This window comes from Prionailurus bengalensis, chromosome C1 (genome assembly GCF_016509475.1).
Source record: "Prionailurus bengalensis isolate Pbe53 chromosome C1, Fcat_Pben_1.1_paternal_pri, whole genome shotgun sequence".
NCBI lineage: Eukaryota > Metazoa > Chordata > Mammalia > Carnivora > Felidae > Prionailurus > Prionailurus bengalensis.
The window spans coordinates 186,799,344-186,816,028 of NC_057345.1; positions in this window are offsets into that span (position 1 = coordinate 186,799,344).

Consider the following 16,685-nt stretch of genomic DNA (forward strand, 5'->3'; position numbering starts at 1 on the left):
GTTGGCAAGAGGAGGGGTGTTAACCTCAGGATCCTGGATCCATTCCAAGGCTGGTAATTACATTCTGCCAGCCAAAATTCATCCCATAATTTTAATTGGATAAATCCTTTCTGGCCTAAGCTACTGCTATGCCTGTCAAACTGTTGCCACATTTCACCCCAGAGGTGTCTGTGTTTTAGTTGCAAGAATGAGTCCCTTTGAGGTTGGCTTATCAATTTAAATCCTCAAAGTGCTTTGGGATCCTATGGAATTAAATATATATTTAGGTATTTTTTTTCTACTGAATCTGCAACAGACATGCATAAGATAGACATATACCCATGTTAATGCCCAAAAACCAATACCCATCTAATGTCAACAGATAATTGCAAAATACTTTAACTAGATTGATGTCCCTAACTTTCTCTTTTCTTCTTTTGAGAGCTTTTATTGCCCATAGCATTAGCTTCCAATTAACGGTGGTGTAACCAACCTTTCCTTCCAAGGAGAACAACGGAACTAAAGGCCCTGTATCTCACCTTTCCAAACAATTCTGTGGTGAGACTACTTGCTACAATGGAAGATAAAGTAACATTACATCTAGGCTTATCTGTCCCTTCAGAGAAAACAGTGTGACACCTAGGGGCTTCATGGGTCTAGCTGTAACAGCTGCCAGACCTAAACCTTCTTCCCCACATTTCCTAATCCTCTCATGAGAATATCTTTCCCCTGACAGGACTGCTGGGGCATTAAGTAAGATAACATTTCTGAAAGCATCAACACCCAGCAGTTACTCAGTAAACCTTAATCCCTTTCTCCACTAGACTGAGGTCAGACACAGGAGAGAAGGCAGGGTCCCAAGTTCTTTGTGGAGGAGGGCAGGGTCTGCCTCTGCTTGAGGACTGTAAACACAGAAAAGACAAAGAGAAAGATGCCAGCAAGTCTGATGAAAAGTTCGGCAGTAAGATCGAAAGTCTTATTTTGTTCTCTTCAAGGATAGAAAAGTACCCTTGGTGTTCGTTTAGCTCAACCACATGTAATCCTGCCTTTTTCATTGTTTGAAAGAGCTTTATGTCACAGGTACTATGTATGGGCATCAAACCTCTCATTATTTAACTTAGCATGCTTGGAGGAGTTTGGGGGTGAATACTTTTTGGGTGAATGTGTTATTCTGATTCCTTGTTTTTCCTACTAAGTCCACGTTCAGAGCATTTGTTCCTTTGCTCATATGGTTTCTGTCCAAAAACAAATAAGCACTGGAAAAGAGCACAGCTAAAAGTCCCAGTTTCAGTTCTATCTGTGATACCTGTTTCCTAATACTCCCACCGGGCCCTTGTAAGACAAAATAATTTTCTGTACCCTTCATTTTTACAAACAAGGAGAGGGCAGTTCTTGCAGAAGCTGTCCATGGCCCGTGAGGGCTCAGGTGGGTAAAAGGGGGAGGTTGTGCTCTAGTTTGGGTCCACAGAGCTGCTGGAACCTGACTCAGGCACTTACTCGAGCGAGTCTGGGATTGGGGTGAATGAGTGAGGCATTTACCTCTAGTGCAAAATTTAAGTGGGTGCCAAAACACTTGGTAATGCAGTGTCTTAAAAAGTCAAAACTAATGCAAAATAAGAAATCCATGGTGAACAAAATAGCAACATTTTAAGTAAGACAGAATCCTACCCTGTACTTGTCCAACTTGGTCTCCCTCACCTCACCCTGATCCCTGCCCTGTGGTTGTGTTCCCCTTGGTACAGCCTGTTCCTGATTGTAGGGTTAAGAGGAAATGGCACCACTTTGCCCTGCCTGCATCCTCTCTTTGTGTCCCCAAAATGGGCAACAAAACCAGAAATGTCAAGGGTAGAAATTTCCCAGCCAGTGGTTATATATTATTTATAGTCTGTTCAAGAGTTTTCTAGTCCTCCATATATAGGATAGTTGGCCAACTTATCTCAAGAGAAGGCAGACCTTTATTAGAACAAGCAAAAGAATCAACTCTACTAAATACATTTCCCTACCTATATACATTCCCTACCTTATACATTTCAAAATATGGTAATTAGAAAGTTTCCTATTGGGAAATAATAACTTTGAAATAATGTTTTAAATAACATTTTAAATAATGCTATGAGTCTCTTTCATATCTTCGTATTCCAGCATTTATCCTGTTCAGGAAAATGTGATAATTTCGCTTAGACAGAAATCTAATTCCTAATGCAATGTTTTTTCTTTGAAGATTTTACTTTCACCCTATTTTTTCTACTTTATCATTCTGCCTTCTTCATGGAACATGAAAATATTTTATTTCTTCTCTGATATAAATGTCCTTTGGTAAAGGAAAAATTTTAACAAGTGACTTTAGTTATCATTCTAGGACAAGTTAAATGCAGAAGTGGTTTTAATTCCTTGTATTAAACAATTTGAATCGTGATATTATGAAATATGTGTTCTATTAGTCATTTTCTAAAAGAGCAAATGGGTTTCACTGCTGCCATTTTTAGTTTGTAGTGGGGGAAGCTATGCTATTAATTTATTTAAAATGAATATAATGAGCTTAATGTCCACAAAGAAGTTATAACAACTAACAGAAATAACTCCATTGCCCATATACTGCTGCCTTAATTATGGGAAATGATCTCCAGCCATTTTTGTCTTAATGAAGGAGGAAAAAAAGCCCACAGGATTTCCAGAATTAACCTTTTTTCACCTACATTTTTGGGAAATGTCTTTCCCTTTACATAACATGCACTCGGTTGGCTAAATTTGCCATAAAAGACCAGTAGACTGGAATGTAAGCATAGTTATTAGCTTAAAGTGGAATCACTTGTTATGCATTCTATTCATTCATACTAGGAATATCTCATGTAACTAGCCAAAAATTAAAAGTCTATGACCTATCCACCCCTTAATTCATTCTTTGCCTTTTTATACCAGGTACACCATGTTTTATACCATGTATACCTTTTTATTCCGTGTGGTCATTCAGTTGTGCACTCCTTTATTATGGAACCTAGGCACTGAATGCAATGAAGTGTCTCCTAGAGCCTCTCTCCAAAGCTGTTTTTTATAGCCATTAGTCATATTGCAGATGAAAAGCAATTCCTAAAATAGCCTTGGAATTTTTGCTGAAAATTTGTTTTAACTTATGGGGGCTACATTAGAATTATTTCTAAAACTATAATTCACAAAATGTATCTTATTATATCCAGAAAAAAAATGCTGGGAATATTTAGAAACATTTTCCCCTAAGTAACATGAATTTTTGTTGTGTCATGAGGTTTTGTCAATAAATATTTACTTTAAAATGCCAACCACTAGGTGATGACTGCCAATTTTCATTAAGAAAGATAATACATCTGTAATGCCTGGGTGGCTCAGTCGGTTAAGCATCTGACTTTGGCTCAGGTCATGATCTTGTGGTTTGTGAGTTTGAGCCCTGCGTCCGGTTCAGTGCTGAGCACTCAGAGCCTGGAGCCTGCTTTGGATTCTGTGTCTCCCTCTCTGTCTGCCCCTCCCTTACTCATGCTCTGTCTCTCCCTCTCTCAAAAATAAATAAACATTTTCAAAAATTAAGGAAAAAAAAAAAGAAAGATAATATATCTTGTGATAATCCCAGTAGTGGCCAGTCATACTCTGTGCAATTGTAGACAATTCTCTATTATTGTTGTATATGCAAGAGAATGTCAACTCTTACTGACACCAAAAAAGCAACCTCCTCTATGCACAGGAATCAGAGACCTGAACAGAAGCTTCTGTGAATGCATGTGATGTCTGCATTTCCTAATTCACATGTGTGTTCAGAGTCATTCCTTGCTTTAAAACAAAAACAAAAACAAAAACAAAAACAAAAACAAAAACAAAAACAAAAACAAAAAAAAGCCCTTCTAGAGAGAACCACTTCTGCTCTTGGTCAGATCTCTAAGCTCCGCCTATGCAAGACATTCAAACTGAAGGTTCAAATGAAGTTTTTCCTGCTGGTTTGTTTTTTATTGTATATCTCAGGGTTTGAAGGGATTAACTTTTAAATGTATTTTTCCTTAAGTAGCAAATGGCTAATTTCTTAAGAAGAGGTGAGCAAGATTAATTTTTGGGTGCTGTTGTTTTTAGTGTTTTCTTTATCCAACCTTGTGCCTCTCAGTTATTATGCACCTCTTTTAGCTTGAAGTTCTATGTTTTTTGGAAGGGATTAGAAAATATAAACTCATAGAAGTTCAGGTCAGAAAAGCCCTTAGAAATCATCTGGCACTTCCTCATAACCTTTGTTCAAATGATGTCTGGCCTGGAACAGAGATAACAGACATGGAAGCAGAGCTTGTGATGAAGCACAAGGTTGGGGTGGGCATTACCAGTCACCTTCACTCTTTGCCCCCATCACTGCTTCTTCCATGGCCACTCTTTGAACCCTAAGTTGCCTTGGGAAACCACCAGTTAGTTCAACCACTTTTCTGGGGCCTGAAATCCTTTTTATAGCACCATGCAAAGATCTCATCTTTGGAGATTAACTCTCTCTTGAAACAAGTCTGTGATGCTGTCTCAAAACATGAGTGCTGTGGAAAACTCACACTTTAAATTATTGGGTTTTATTTATTTTCTTTTTTAATGAGAGAAGGAGAGAGAAGGGGCAGAGAGAGAAGGAGACACAGAATCCAAAGCAGGCTCCAGGGTCTGATCTGTCAGCACAGAGCCCAACACGGGGCTTGAACTCACCAACTGCAAGATCATGACCTGAGCGGAAGTTGGACGCTTAACCAACTGAGCCACCCAGCCGCCCCTGAATTACTGGTTTTAATAATTATTTCTGTGGAGGGGAATAAGTATGAATGGATATTCAAATCTGAAATGATCCATCAAAGGTTTTTATTAATATTCAAGAAAATATGATACAGAAACTGCAAGGATCACTATTTGGGGGAAGGAGAGAAAAGGATTCAAAGAGACGCAATCAGACCGATATAGTGAGACAACAGGCAAGGATGGAAGGGGCTTAGTTCCTGCATCCCTGCCCAGTTCAGAAGACTGTAACACAGCCCCGCCTTTCCCAGGGCCTCTGTCACCTTTAACATCAGGGTTTTCATTTCTGTTTGGGGTACAATGATGGCAGTGTTTCTCATAGGAGAGTTCTATTTAGATATAGGGCCCATTTTTCTTTTCTGTATTCCCCACCCATTTTTTTTTCCTTTTATCTCATCATATGTCATTTGATCTATGGACTTAACATTCTGAACTTGACTGCAGTGGGGTTTCAGCCACCTATATTTTAAAGCTGAATTTCAATTACAAATATAAAAATATTAAATGAGAGATATATCATGAAAATACATTTTATAAATCATACTCAAATTATATCAAATATTCAGTTGATAACTACTAATTTTACTCAAGTGAAATTCAAGCAATTATTAATCTTTAGGTTCTCTTCACTTACCAATGTATGACATAAAAGACTTCAAAGTTTTATTTCCCTAAAACACTCATATTTTTAAAGTAATTATTCAGATTATAAAACACATGGTAAATTACTTAGATCTAATTAGATTATCTAAAACTTATTGATAAAAGGGCCACCTGGGTGGCTCAGTTGGTTAAGCATCCAACTCTTGGTTTCTGCTTAGGTCATGATCTCGTGGTTTTGTGAGTTCAAGCCCCACCCTGGTCTCTGTGCTGGCAGCTTGGAGCCTGCTTGGGATTCTCTCTCTCCCTTTCTGCTCCTCCCCCACCTGTGCTGTCTCTGTCTCTCTCAAAATAAATAAGTAAACTTTAAAATTTTTTAAAATAAGTAAAACGTATTGATAAAAGTAGAAAAGGTTAAGGAAAAAATATTTTTAAAAATTTATCCCAGGTATAACCAAAAGTAATAATTGACATAGGAATTAACCAATTGGGGACTCTATTCTACAGAATAACTTGATCTTCTCAAGTATATCCACCCTTAAAACAAACACCAAATTGGGGCGCCTGGGTGGCGCAGTCGGTTAAGCATCCGACTTCAGCCAGGTCACGATCTCGCGGTCCGTGAGTTCGAGCCCCGCGTTGGGCTCTGGGCTGATGGCTCAGAGCCTGGAGCCTGTTTCCGATTCTGTGTCTCCCTCTCTCTCTGCCCCTCCCCCGTTCATGCTCTGTCTCTCTCTGTCCCAAAAATAAATAAACGTTGAAAAAAAATTAAAAAAAAAAACACCAAATATATTAATGGGAATATCTTATATTTTGTTCATTATAATGAAAGAAAATATATGTGAGAACACAACTTTTGTGTATAAAGATATTTTCTTTATAGATATTGCAATTTTTATTGATAGTTATAATATCAATCTAAGAATATACAGCATTTAACATATCTAATGGACTGTCTTTATAATTACAAAACATAGTTTTAAAGCTAAAGGCCATCTGAAAGGTATCTCATCAAACACTTTAAGGGTGTGAAACCCAGGCCCTAAAGAGGTAAAGGGACCACTACATGTTTAATATCACTCTTCTGTTTTAAGTTTTGGTACCTGGAGGATGAAATCCAAGGCCCTTCTCAGTGGGACCCCATTCTACCTTTTTAAAAGTTTCACCTTTCCTTTTCCCAACCTCCCTCCTCACTCTAATCTCCTGCCACAGCAGCATATGGCTCACCAAACACACTTTGGACTACTGTATATCTCTGGCTTAGCTTGTGCTTTGCTCAAAATTTCATTCTACGACCACCCTTCACCCACCCAGTAAACAACTTCCACCCTTGTGAAGACTTCCTGAATTCTGCCCTCTTCTCCAGTGTTCATCATACTCTACTATTCTCAGAATATCCTACATTTAACACTGAAACACTGATCACATATTGCTATATTATTTCATAAGTGTCTTGCTCCCTCATAAGGTTGAACAGTAATAGTATAATTTTTGTCTTTTTAATCCCTAGACCTTAGTCTGGTCTTGAATCATAGTAGGCACTTTGTAAAAATTTGTTGAAGGGATGAATCCATACATGCAGAAGTCAATGAATATATGAATGAATTGATGAATGAACAGACAAACCAATGAAAGAGTGAACGAATAGGACAAGTTCCTCAACCTGGGCACTATTAATCTTGGGCAAGATAATTCTTTACTGTGGATAAGTCTTTCCTGTGCATTGTAGGATACTCAGTGGCATCCCTGACCTCTACCTACAGATGCAAGTAGCAGTCCCACACCGACGTCGTGATAATCAAAAATGTCTCCAAGACATTGCTAAGTATTCCCCAGGGGTAAAATTGCCCTTGGTGGGGTATAGCTGAAATAGATGGAAGGCTGACTGGATGCAGCCATTCAGGTGGCGGGCAGAGATTAGAACTCTGGTCTCGAGACACCGGGGCGGCTCAGTTGGTTAAGCATCCAACTTCGGCTCAGGTAATGATCTCATGGTCCATGAGTTTGAGCCCCGAGTTGGGCTCTGTGCTGATAGCTCAGAGCCTGGAGCCTGCTTTGGATTCTGTTTGGCTCTCTCTCTGCCCCTCCCCCACTCGTTTTTGTTTGCTCTCTCTCTCTCCCTCAAACATAAACATTAAAAAAAAAAATGAAAAAAAAAGAACTCTTGTCTCTATTTCAGTCCAGTACTTTTTCCATTATGACAGCCCTGCTGAGATCCAAATTCAATTCTTAGTCTTCTCATAAGACATTTTATTTTATTTTATTTTATTTTTTTAACGTTTATTTATTTTTGAGACAGAGAGAGACAGAGCATGAAGGGGCGAGGGGCAGAGAGAGAAGGAGACACAGAATCGGAAGCAGGCTCCAGGCTCTGAGCCATCAGCCCAGAGCCCGACGCGGGGCTCGAACTCACAGACCGCGAGATCGTGACCTGAGCTGAAGTCGGACGCCCAACCGACTGCGCCACCCAGGCGCCCCTCATAAGACATTTTAAAACCTGAGACCAATAACAGAATTATAGAAGTATAATTTGGGGGACAAAGTATTAAAAAGCAACATTAGAAGTAAAGGTATGCCTTCCTTATATCAACTAATCTGGTTGACATTACTTTCTTTAAAATGGCATTTACTTGTAGTCAATATTATTAAATGGTACTTCTTTGGCCCTGCCTAAAAGTTGCTCCTAGAAGGCATATGGTTTTCAAAAATTTTCTAAACACCACTTCATAGCACCATCTTGTGGATTTTAGAGGAATTCATTGACTTCAGTTTAAAATGTCTAGTTATTTCTCCAGAAAGGGAGACAAAAAAAATAGAAAAACTGTAAAAAAAAAATTAGGACATTCTTCGCTTATTGAAATGTTCTACCAAACTCTGAATCAGGGATTTAGTTAAGTTTGTTTTTGACTTTGGTATTTGGCCAAGATTTCAATTTGGCTTCAACTACAGCCTCCCTATGGCCTTTGAAAAGTCAAATAGCCACAATCCTACATCATCATCATCATGTCTGCATCATGTTCAGACAGCAAAGCAGGGGCATAATGCCAACAAGGAAGGCCATTCTAATGTATTTGTTAACATTTGAATATTCACTTTGAATGTATAGATATAACTTGGAATTAAAATTTCCTTATATGCTGGACATATTGGAAGAGCAAAGTATTGCAAAATTAGGGAAGGTTATGAAAGATGATAGTTATATAGAAAACAAGAAATTTTATTTTATTTTTATTTTTTTATGTTTATCATTTTTATGTTTTTTATGTTTTATATGTTTATGTTTATTATATCTCTCTTCGAGAGAGAGAGAGACAGAGCATGAGCAGGGGAGGGGTGGAGAGAGAGTGGACACAGAATCTGAAGCAGGCTCCGAGCTGTCAGCACAGAGCCCAAAGTGGGGCTGATACTCACAGACTGGAGATCATGACCTGAACTGAAGTCAGACACTTAACCAACTGAGCCACCCAGGAACCCCAAAAACAAGAAATTTTAAATTGTTAAAATGAGAAATAGGGAAATAGATTGACAGAAATCTGAATATTTGTTCCTGTACCATATCAAACTTTAAAAATTCTATTTAGTGATGGGGTGCTGAGTGACTCAGTTGGTTATGCATCCTGCTCTTGATTTCGGCTCATGTTATGATTTCATGGTTTGGTGGACTGAGCCCTGAAATGGGTTCTGCGCCAGCCCTGAGCCTGCTTGGGATTCTCTCTCCCTCTCTCTGCCCCTTCCCTCCCCCCCAGTAAATAAGCATTAAATAAAAATTCTGGGGTGCCTGGGTGGCCAAGTCATTTAAGGGTCTGACTCTTGATTTCAGCTCAGGTCATGATCTCATGGTTTGGGAGTTTGAGCTCCACATCAGGCTCTGTGCTGACAGCATGGAGCCTGCATTCTCTCTCGTTCCCTCTCTCTCTGCCTCCCACCCCTTGCTCATACATGCTCTCTCTTTCAAAATAAATAAATAAACATTTTAAAAAGATTCAATTACTGACATTTTTTTAATGTGAAAGTATAGTTGTGATTACATTTCACATTTCTTCTTAGATCCAAGTTCATTCTATGCTGATATCTGGTTTCAACCTCTAACAATTGTTGCAATACTAAGCCTTTTGGCATTCAACCTAAATATGTGTTTATATAAATCTATTCTAAATCTAAAAGGACAGTAAAATGAAAAGGAGATAATGTAAAACATAATAGATTTGAGGTTTCTTCTCTTTTTCAAATATGTGAGTTTTACTTTCTGACTTGAAAGAAAATATTCAGCACAAACTACCAGGAGCACCAAATGCTAAGGGCAGTGTGGGAAACCTATATGGAATTGCTGATATGGAAAAGGCATTTCTATTAACAGATATAATTAAATTCTAATTTTACAGACAAAATGTTCAATTGGTTATAATTCTTATTTGTTTTTCCCATCCTAATACATAATTGCCTTCTCTTCTCCATGAGATAAAGTGAGCATAGCCTTACACTAAAAGCTTTTGTTCCCCGATACCTCCTTTGTTCATCTCTTCAAATGGAAACACCAATAATTGCTAACCAGTTTCAGCCTGGGGCAACTGGGTAAGTTACCATTACTTTAGAAAATGGGAGAAGGCAAAGGTATTATTAAGAGAACTTTTCCTGCAGGAACTTTCACATAATTGTTTTGACCTCAAAGTAACTATTGTATGTTACAGGACAGTAGACTACTTTGCTTGCCTATGTGCCTTTAAGTAGAGCCCCAGCAGGTGGATAATGGCCATGAAATCTAACAACCATGATAATAATTGCAAAGGCATTTAGGTCCCACATTACCGTTGTAAGAAGATGATTGAACTACATTTGTGATTTTGAATTGATATAGAGATGTCCCTGATTAGTAATATTGCATAGTGGAAAGAAATTCAGACCAGAGATCAGGAAGCCATGTTTTTATCCCAGCCCGTCATCATCAAGTGTGTAATATTGGATGAATGACACAGGGTCTCTGCTCCTCAGTTTCCAAATCTGTAAGATGAAGGAGTTGGACCAGGGCTTCTGTCGTCCTTTCCAGTTTAATAGGTTAAGATTCTATGAAGTGGTCTATTGGGTAGAAGCATAGCCCAATCTTCACATTCTCTTTCTTCTGAGAGTGGGTACCAAGGGATGATTTTAAATAGTGTTGCCCTGCGCAGTTTAAGAATCTAACAAGACCATCTCTAACTACTTCTAGTGATTAGAAGTAGAATTACTATCTGCCAAGTTTTTTAAGTTTTCTTAATGCCATTTATTTTCTTTATATACATCTCTGCAGAAATATTTCATTTTACTTGTAAATATTTCCTTCAAATTTCAGAGCAGAGCTCCTAATTCTACTATTCAAAAATCTAGTTTTCAATTCTCTGAACTTTTCATATTTTACAAACCACTATCACATATCCTGTAAAAAATCTATTCTTGAAGAGGTCCTGCTCAGCATTTACTCCCTGAGGTGTAAGTTTTCCACAATGAAAACAAGATTGCATCTCACCACATGGTGTATTATCTTCTTGGATATGTATAATAGTCACCATAATTTTAATGATTAGGAAATACATCTTTATCTTTCACCATAATTTTAATGATTAGGAAATCCATCTTTATCTTTCTTTTTTTTAATATTATTTATTTTTGAGAGAGAGAGAGCACGAATGAAGGAGGGGAAAAGAGAGAGGGAGACAGAGAATCTGAAGCAGGCTCCATGCTGTCAGTGCAAATCCCAATGTGGGGCTTGAGCCCACAAACCCTGAGATCCTGACCTGAGCCAAAATCAAGAATTGGACACTCAACTGACTGAGCTACCCAGGTGCCCCATCTTTATTTTCTTATTGTTTTTCTCTTGGTTTAGTTTATTCTAGTTTTGTTAATCAGGTGGGATTTTTTTTATAGGGGGTCTATTACTTCTGGAAATGGATTTATCCTTCTAAGCCTATCATTTTATCCTGACCTAACACAAAAGCCATTTCTGTGAAGATGTGATGCTTCTCTGGATCTTTTCCAGCTCCTTTGTTTTTATTGTGTTTAATTATTTCTTCCTAGAGACAAAGAAGAAATTCTGAACTTTCTTTCTAATCTGATGGTCATTTGACTGATAAGTGAACTACCTTAATCCAACATTTACAGACTCTCAATGATTCATGTATCTCCTATTCCGTTGCTGCAATTATTACTTCAATATTTGATACATTTAATTCAAAGGTAAACTAAAAACATTTGAGTTGAATTTGGTGGGTTCCTTTGTGTTACCTTGGTCAGACATGGTTTGGGTAGTGAAAATCCACGTGCAATCAACTGGAATCAAAAGCACCCAAATATGAAAGTTGTGTGCGTGTGCGTGCGAGTGCACACACACACACACACTTATCTGAGAACTGAGATCAGTGTAATGACCTGGAATTTGCTGCACTGGGAAGTAAGAAGGGATAACACTTTTACTTAATGCTAACCTCATACCCTATGCTAACATCTCACCTACTGAAATAATACACTGACTTCATAAAACCAGAATCCAGAGGTGCCTTATGTTGAACGTTAGGCAATTGTTGCGGCAAAGGTAATGAGCCAGTAAATCTCAAAGTTAGGCAAGGTTTTAAATTTAACCTATGGATACACCAGGCGTGCATGGGTGGCTCAGTCGGTTAAGCATCTGACTCTTGATTTCAGCTCAGGTCATGATCTCATGGTCATGAGTTGGAACTCCATCAGGCTCCTTGCTGGGCATGGAGCCTGCTTAAGATCCTTTTTCTTTTTCTTTTTTTTTTCAATGTTTTTTATTTATTTTTGGGACAGAGAGGGACAGAGCATGAACGGGGGGGGGGGGGGGGCAGAGAGAGAGGGAGACACAGAATCAGAAACAGGCTCCAGGCTCCGAGCCATCAGCCCAGAGCCCGACGCGGGGCTCGAACTCCCGGACCGCGAGATCGTGACCTGAGCCGAAGGCGGGCGCTGAACCGACTGCGCCACCCAGGCGCCCCTTAAGACCCTTTTTCTATTCCTCTGCCCCTCCCCTCCCTGCACGCACTTGCGCATTCTCTCCCTTAAACAATTTTTTTTTAATTTTTTAAAAATAAAATTAACCTATAGATGCACAATAATGAACAGTGTTGGGGGCAACCAACACTGGCATTGAACATGAAATTATATTGTCAAGCATTCTGGTAAATATAGTCAAAATATTGTTGGTAAATGAACTTCTTACCATTTCTATGTCTTTATTAATGCCACAATATGGAGTCACCTATTTTAATATTTTATGGCATATACTAATGATAATTTTGTTTCTATTTAATATTTAAAGAGAAGATTTTCACATGTTTTTTTCTCTTCAAGTATCTTATACACATGTTATTTTTATCTTATTTACAAATTAAGCACATTTAAATTACTAATCTACTTTTAAATTTTAAATGAGAAATGCTTTTAAAAAAAGCAACAGGAATTAGACATCGAATGCCCAAAATATTGAAAACATAATCCCTTTAAAAATATCCACCATCTCTCTCCTCCCTCTCCTTCTAATTCAAACTAGTTAGTTTCCTTTGAAGATGTCTTTTGCCAATGTTTCTGCAAACTATTTTTGTTTGAAAATTTCAGGGTGGAATAGTTTTTTAGATGAAGGAAACTGTATTTGCAATTACAGCTTATAAAGTAAAGAAAACCATAAAGTTCCTTTGGCATCAATCTGACTCAAGGTCAAAATTAGATTTCCTCTTCCTACAATATTTGAATTATAAACCTCTCTTCTTCTAAGTAGATTTGAAAGGTCAGCTGGAAATTGCAATATATTGTATGAATACTAGAGTTACGGTACAATTTGAAGTGAACAGCTCACTTAATTTTGGCCTTCTTCCATTACAGTATGATTTTTCAGTCTTAGTACTGAATATACAGGGGGTGGGTTTCAATTGTACAATGATGCCATTGTAGATTTTCTGAATTCAATAACAAGTTATGCTTAAAAATTTTCAGATTAACACTATTAAATATGGAAATCACTTATTTTCATGTCAGGCTGTGTGGTGATACTGATGGTTAATAGTACAAAGAAAGGTATTGGGGTCTACTATGAGACACAATTATTTATAAGGTGCTGTGAGAAAATAAAAAAGGTACCCGTGGAGAGATAATTCCTGCCCTCCAGGATTCTATAATACATAGCTGTTTTTTTAAAGCTTTCATGCCAAACATTTGCAAATCAATCTCCATGAAAATACCCTTTGAGTAGGGCAGCATGGGGATCTGGCTAGAAAAATCACTTCATGTCCTCTCATCAACTTGCATTTGAATGCATCATATTACTTATGATGGTGCCTAAAAAATTCAAACTCATTTTACCTCAATTACTTAATATATATTAGGCTGTTTATTTATGAAGTCACAAATCACTGAGCTGAAAAAGACCCAAAAAAGTCCTCTGAAGAGGCAGGGAAAAGTCTCTCTTCCTTGTTAAGAAATTAGACTTTAAGAGAAACATAAAGTCATTAAAGGGTTTGCTATGGTCTGAATATTTATGTCATCCCCAAAACTCATGTGTTGAAAACATAATGCCTAAGGTGATGGTATTAGGAGGTGGAGCCTTTGGGGTGATTAGGTCATGAGGGTGGAGCCCTCATGAATGGGATTAATGCCTTTATAAAAGGATACAGAGAAGTCTGTGGTCTGTAATCTGGAAGGGGGCTTCATAGAACTCAACCACCAACTCTGATTTCAGACTTCCAGCCTCCAAAACTGTGTGAAATAAATTTCTGTTGTTTATAAGGTCCCCAGTCTATGGTATTTTTTAACAGCAGCCTGAATAGACTCAGATAGGGTTGTTAGGCCAGAATTTAAGATTAATGTAATTTGATAAATAAATCTGGCTCATGATCAAGCAATGAGAATAACATAAAAGCACTACAAAGTAATAAATTCCAGTGCCTGATAAGAGGGCCACACCTAAGTCTTTTCTGCAAGTGGGCAGCAGCAGGTGGGTTATCAAGGCTACCTTCGTTATTTGGTTACCTTTCCACTAATCTCCTTGACTTCCTCAGCCCTCATCCGAGTGTGAAAATGTGCTGAGGACAACTTGGGCTTTGGGTAAAGATATGCTCCTTAGCTTTCCCCCAAGATTATTAAAAACTTGATATCAGTGATATGGCAATGATTTCCATCATAATTTATTGCATCTAGAGCTACAAGTAATTTTTTTGTCATGAAGACAAATCTTTTTAAAAATTTTCTTGATCTATATAGTATAAGCAGGCCTCTTTAAGATTAGACTATCTACATATTAGGCAATATAAATGTTTATTATCTCTGGCTTAAGTGGAGAGTTGTGTGTTTATTGACTTTTAACGTTTCAAGAATGAAAGTAGGGAAGAGAATATGGATCCCATGTATCTAGCTTCAACTATTACCAACATGTAGCCAATTTTATTTCATCTGTACTTCATCCATTTTTCCTGTTCCCCCTACCTTTGCCCTCAAAGTATGATTTTAAAGAACAGACCAGATATCATGTTTCATCCATAAATTTAAGAGGAGGTTTTGATGTCAGTAGATCACTGGTCTCTCCATGACTTACAACTACTTTGGAAAAGTTCACGTTGTCCAAGTGGCCATTTGCTGTCAAGAATCCTTGATCCCGGCCATAGTTCTCTACTCTCAAACATCTTCACTGGGTATACTTCCTACACCACTCACTGTCAGGGGGATTACCTTCAGTTTACCCATGGTTATTAATGTTAATATGGCAACTTGTTAAAAGGTATCCAAAGGAATCACTACTCATTCATCCATCCATTCACTCATTTATTCATTTAATACAAATTTGTTGTTCTAGACACTGGAGATACAGTGTTGTGCAAATTAGATAAAGAACTTATTCTCCAAACTTATTTTCTACAGTTCTGATAAAGAGGCAACCACTGTGTGGAAGAGTACCTCTTTGGAGAGCTACTGACATTCTTGATTCCACTTTATTTTCCCTCTGGAACACTCTTTACACACTTACAGCAGCCTACACTTTTTATATGAGGGTTAACAAATTTCCCATATGACTATTGCTGCCATGCTCCCCAGCTCCCACTGCCTGCCCTACAGATTGCTCCAGCAAGGTCTGGAGAAAATGTGAACAACCACATCTTCATCTCTAAAGTATTAATGATTTAAAAAAAATAAATAAAATAAATAAAGTATTAATGATTTTTAAAAAGTAACTGGTGTCTAAAACTCATGACTTCTAGAATGAAATTTTTAAATAATTACATGACAGCATTCAGAAAATATGTATGTCTCTACATAAAACTATATAATTTAGTAACTATGATGTGTTATTTAAAAATGAATGACTAAGCAAAATCAGTTCCCTTATATATCAATCTCTAATTTAAAAACTTGATGTTTAGGGCTATAAAAGTTATCTTTGTTTTTTGCAACACTGAATACCATCTAATTCAAATTCCTTTAGAAAGCCATCTGTAGTACTTTGAGTTTTTGTGTTTCCAAAACTGACTTTTTCTCTTGACAAGTACTTGATAGAGAAAAACTCAATTATTTAAGCACACAATACATACCTGTCATGAAAAACAAAGCAAAATAATAAAGAATCACATAGAAGTTTTCTACTTTTTAAAATTTAGATTAAAATGGTTTTAGCTATTTATTTTTATTTCCTCAATCAACAAAAATTAAATTGTAATATGCTATAAGGAATATTCTGCCTTTGCTTCTTGGCAGATTGAGAATAGAAATGGCTTCTAATTTTAAAGATTGAAAAGATTTAATAACTGGATGAATTATATTTTAAAATTCCCATTAATTTATTTTCAAATGAGGAAAACCCACAACTTTGAGAACTGATTATTATGGGAGGAAAAAAGGGCCTTGATTTGTAATTGTACCCAAATATGAAAGCCTACATTTTGTAAGCATAAAGATTACATTCTCTTCAAAAGATTTGCAAATTCTCATAGGCACATAACTTAGAGAATGAGAAGATTGTAATTTGAAAAATTACAGATTTCATTGTTTTTTTGATGTGTGAAACCTATAAACAAATATCAAGAGATTGTATTGCAAGACTGAAAATCCCTTGTTTAGTTTTGTAAGGGACATTGCCCTATGTGGGTTACAACCCTAACTTAAAAGAAAAATGCAGAGTAATGCAAAAGACACTCTAATCACTGCATCTAATTACAAAGAAGAATAACACAGTAAAAAAATTTAAGTGTCCTTGGGCAGGCGTGTGGTCTAGTGGTCAGAACATGAGATTTCAAGTCAGTAGTCTAAATTTCTATTTTAAACACCACTTCTAAATTTCTCCATGACTTTGGGCATGACAT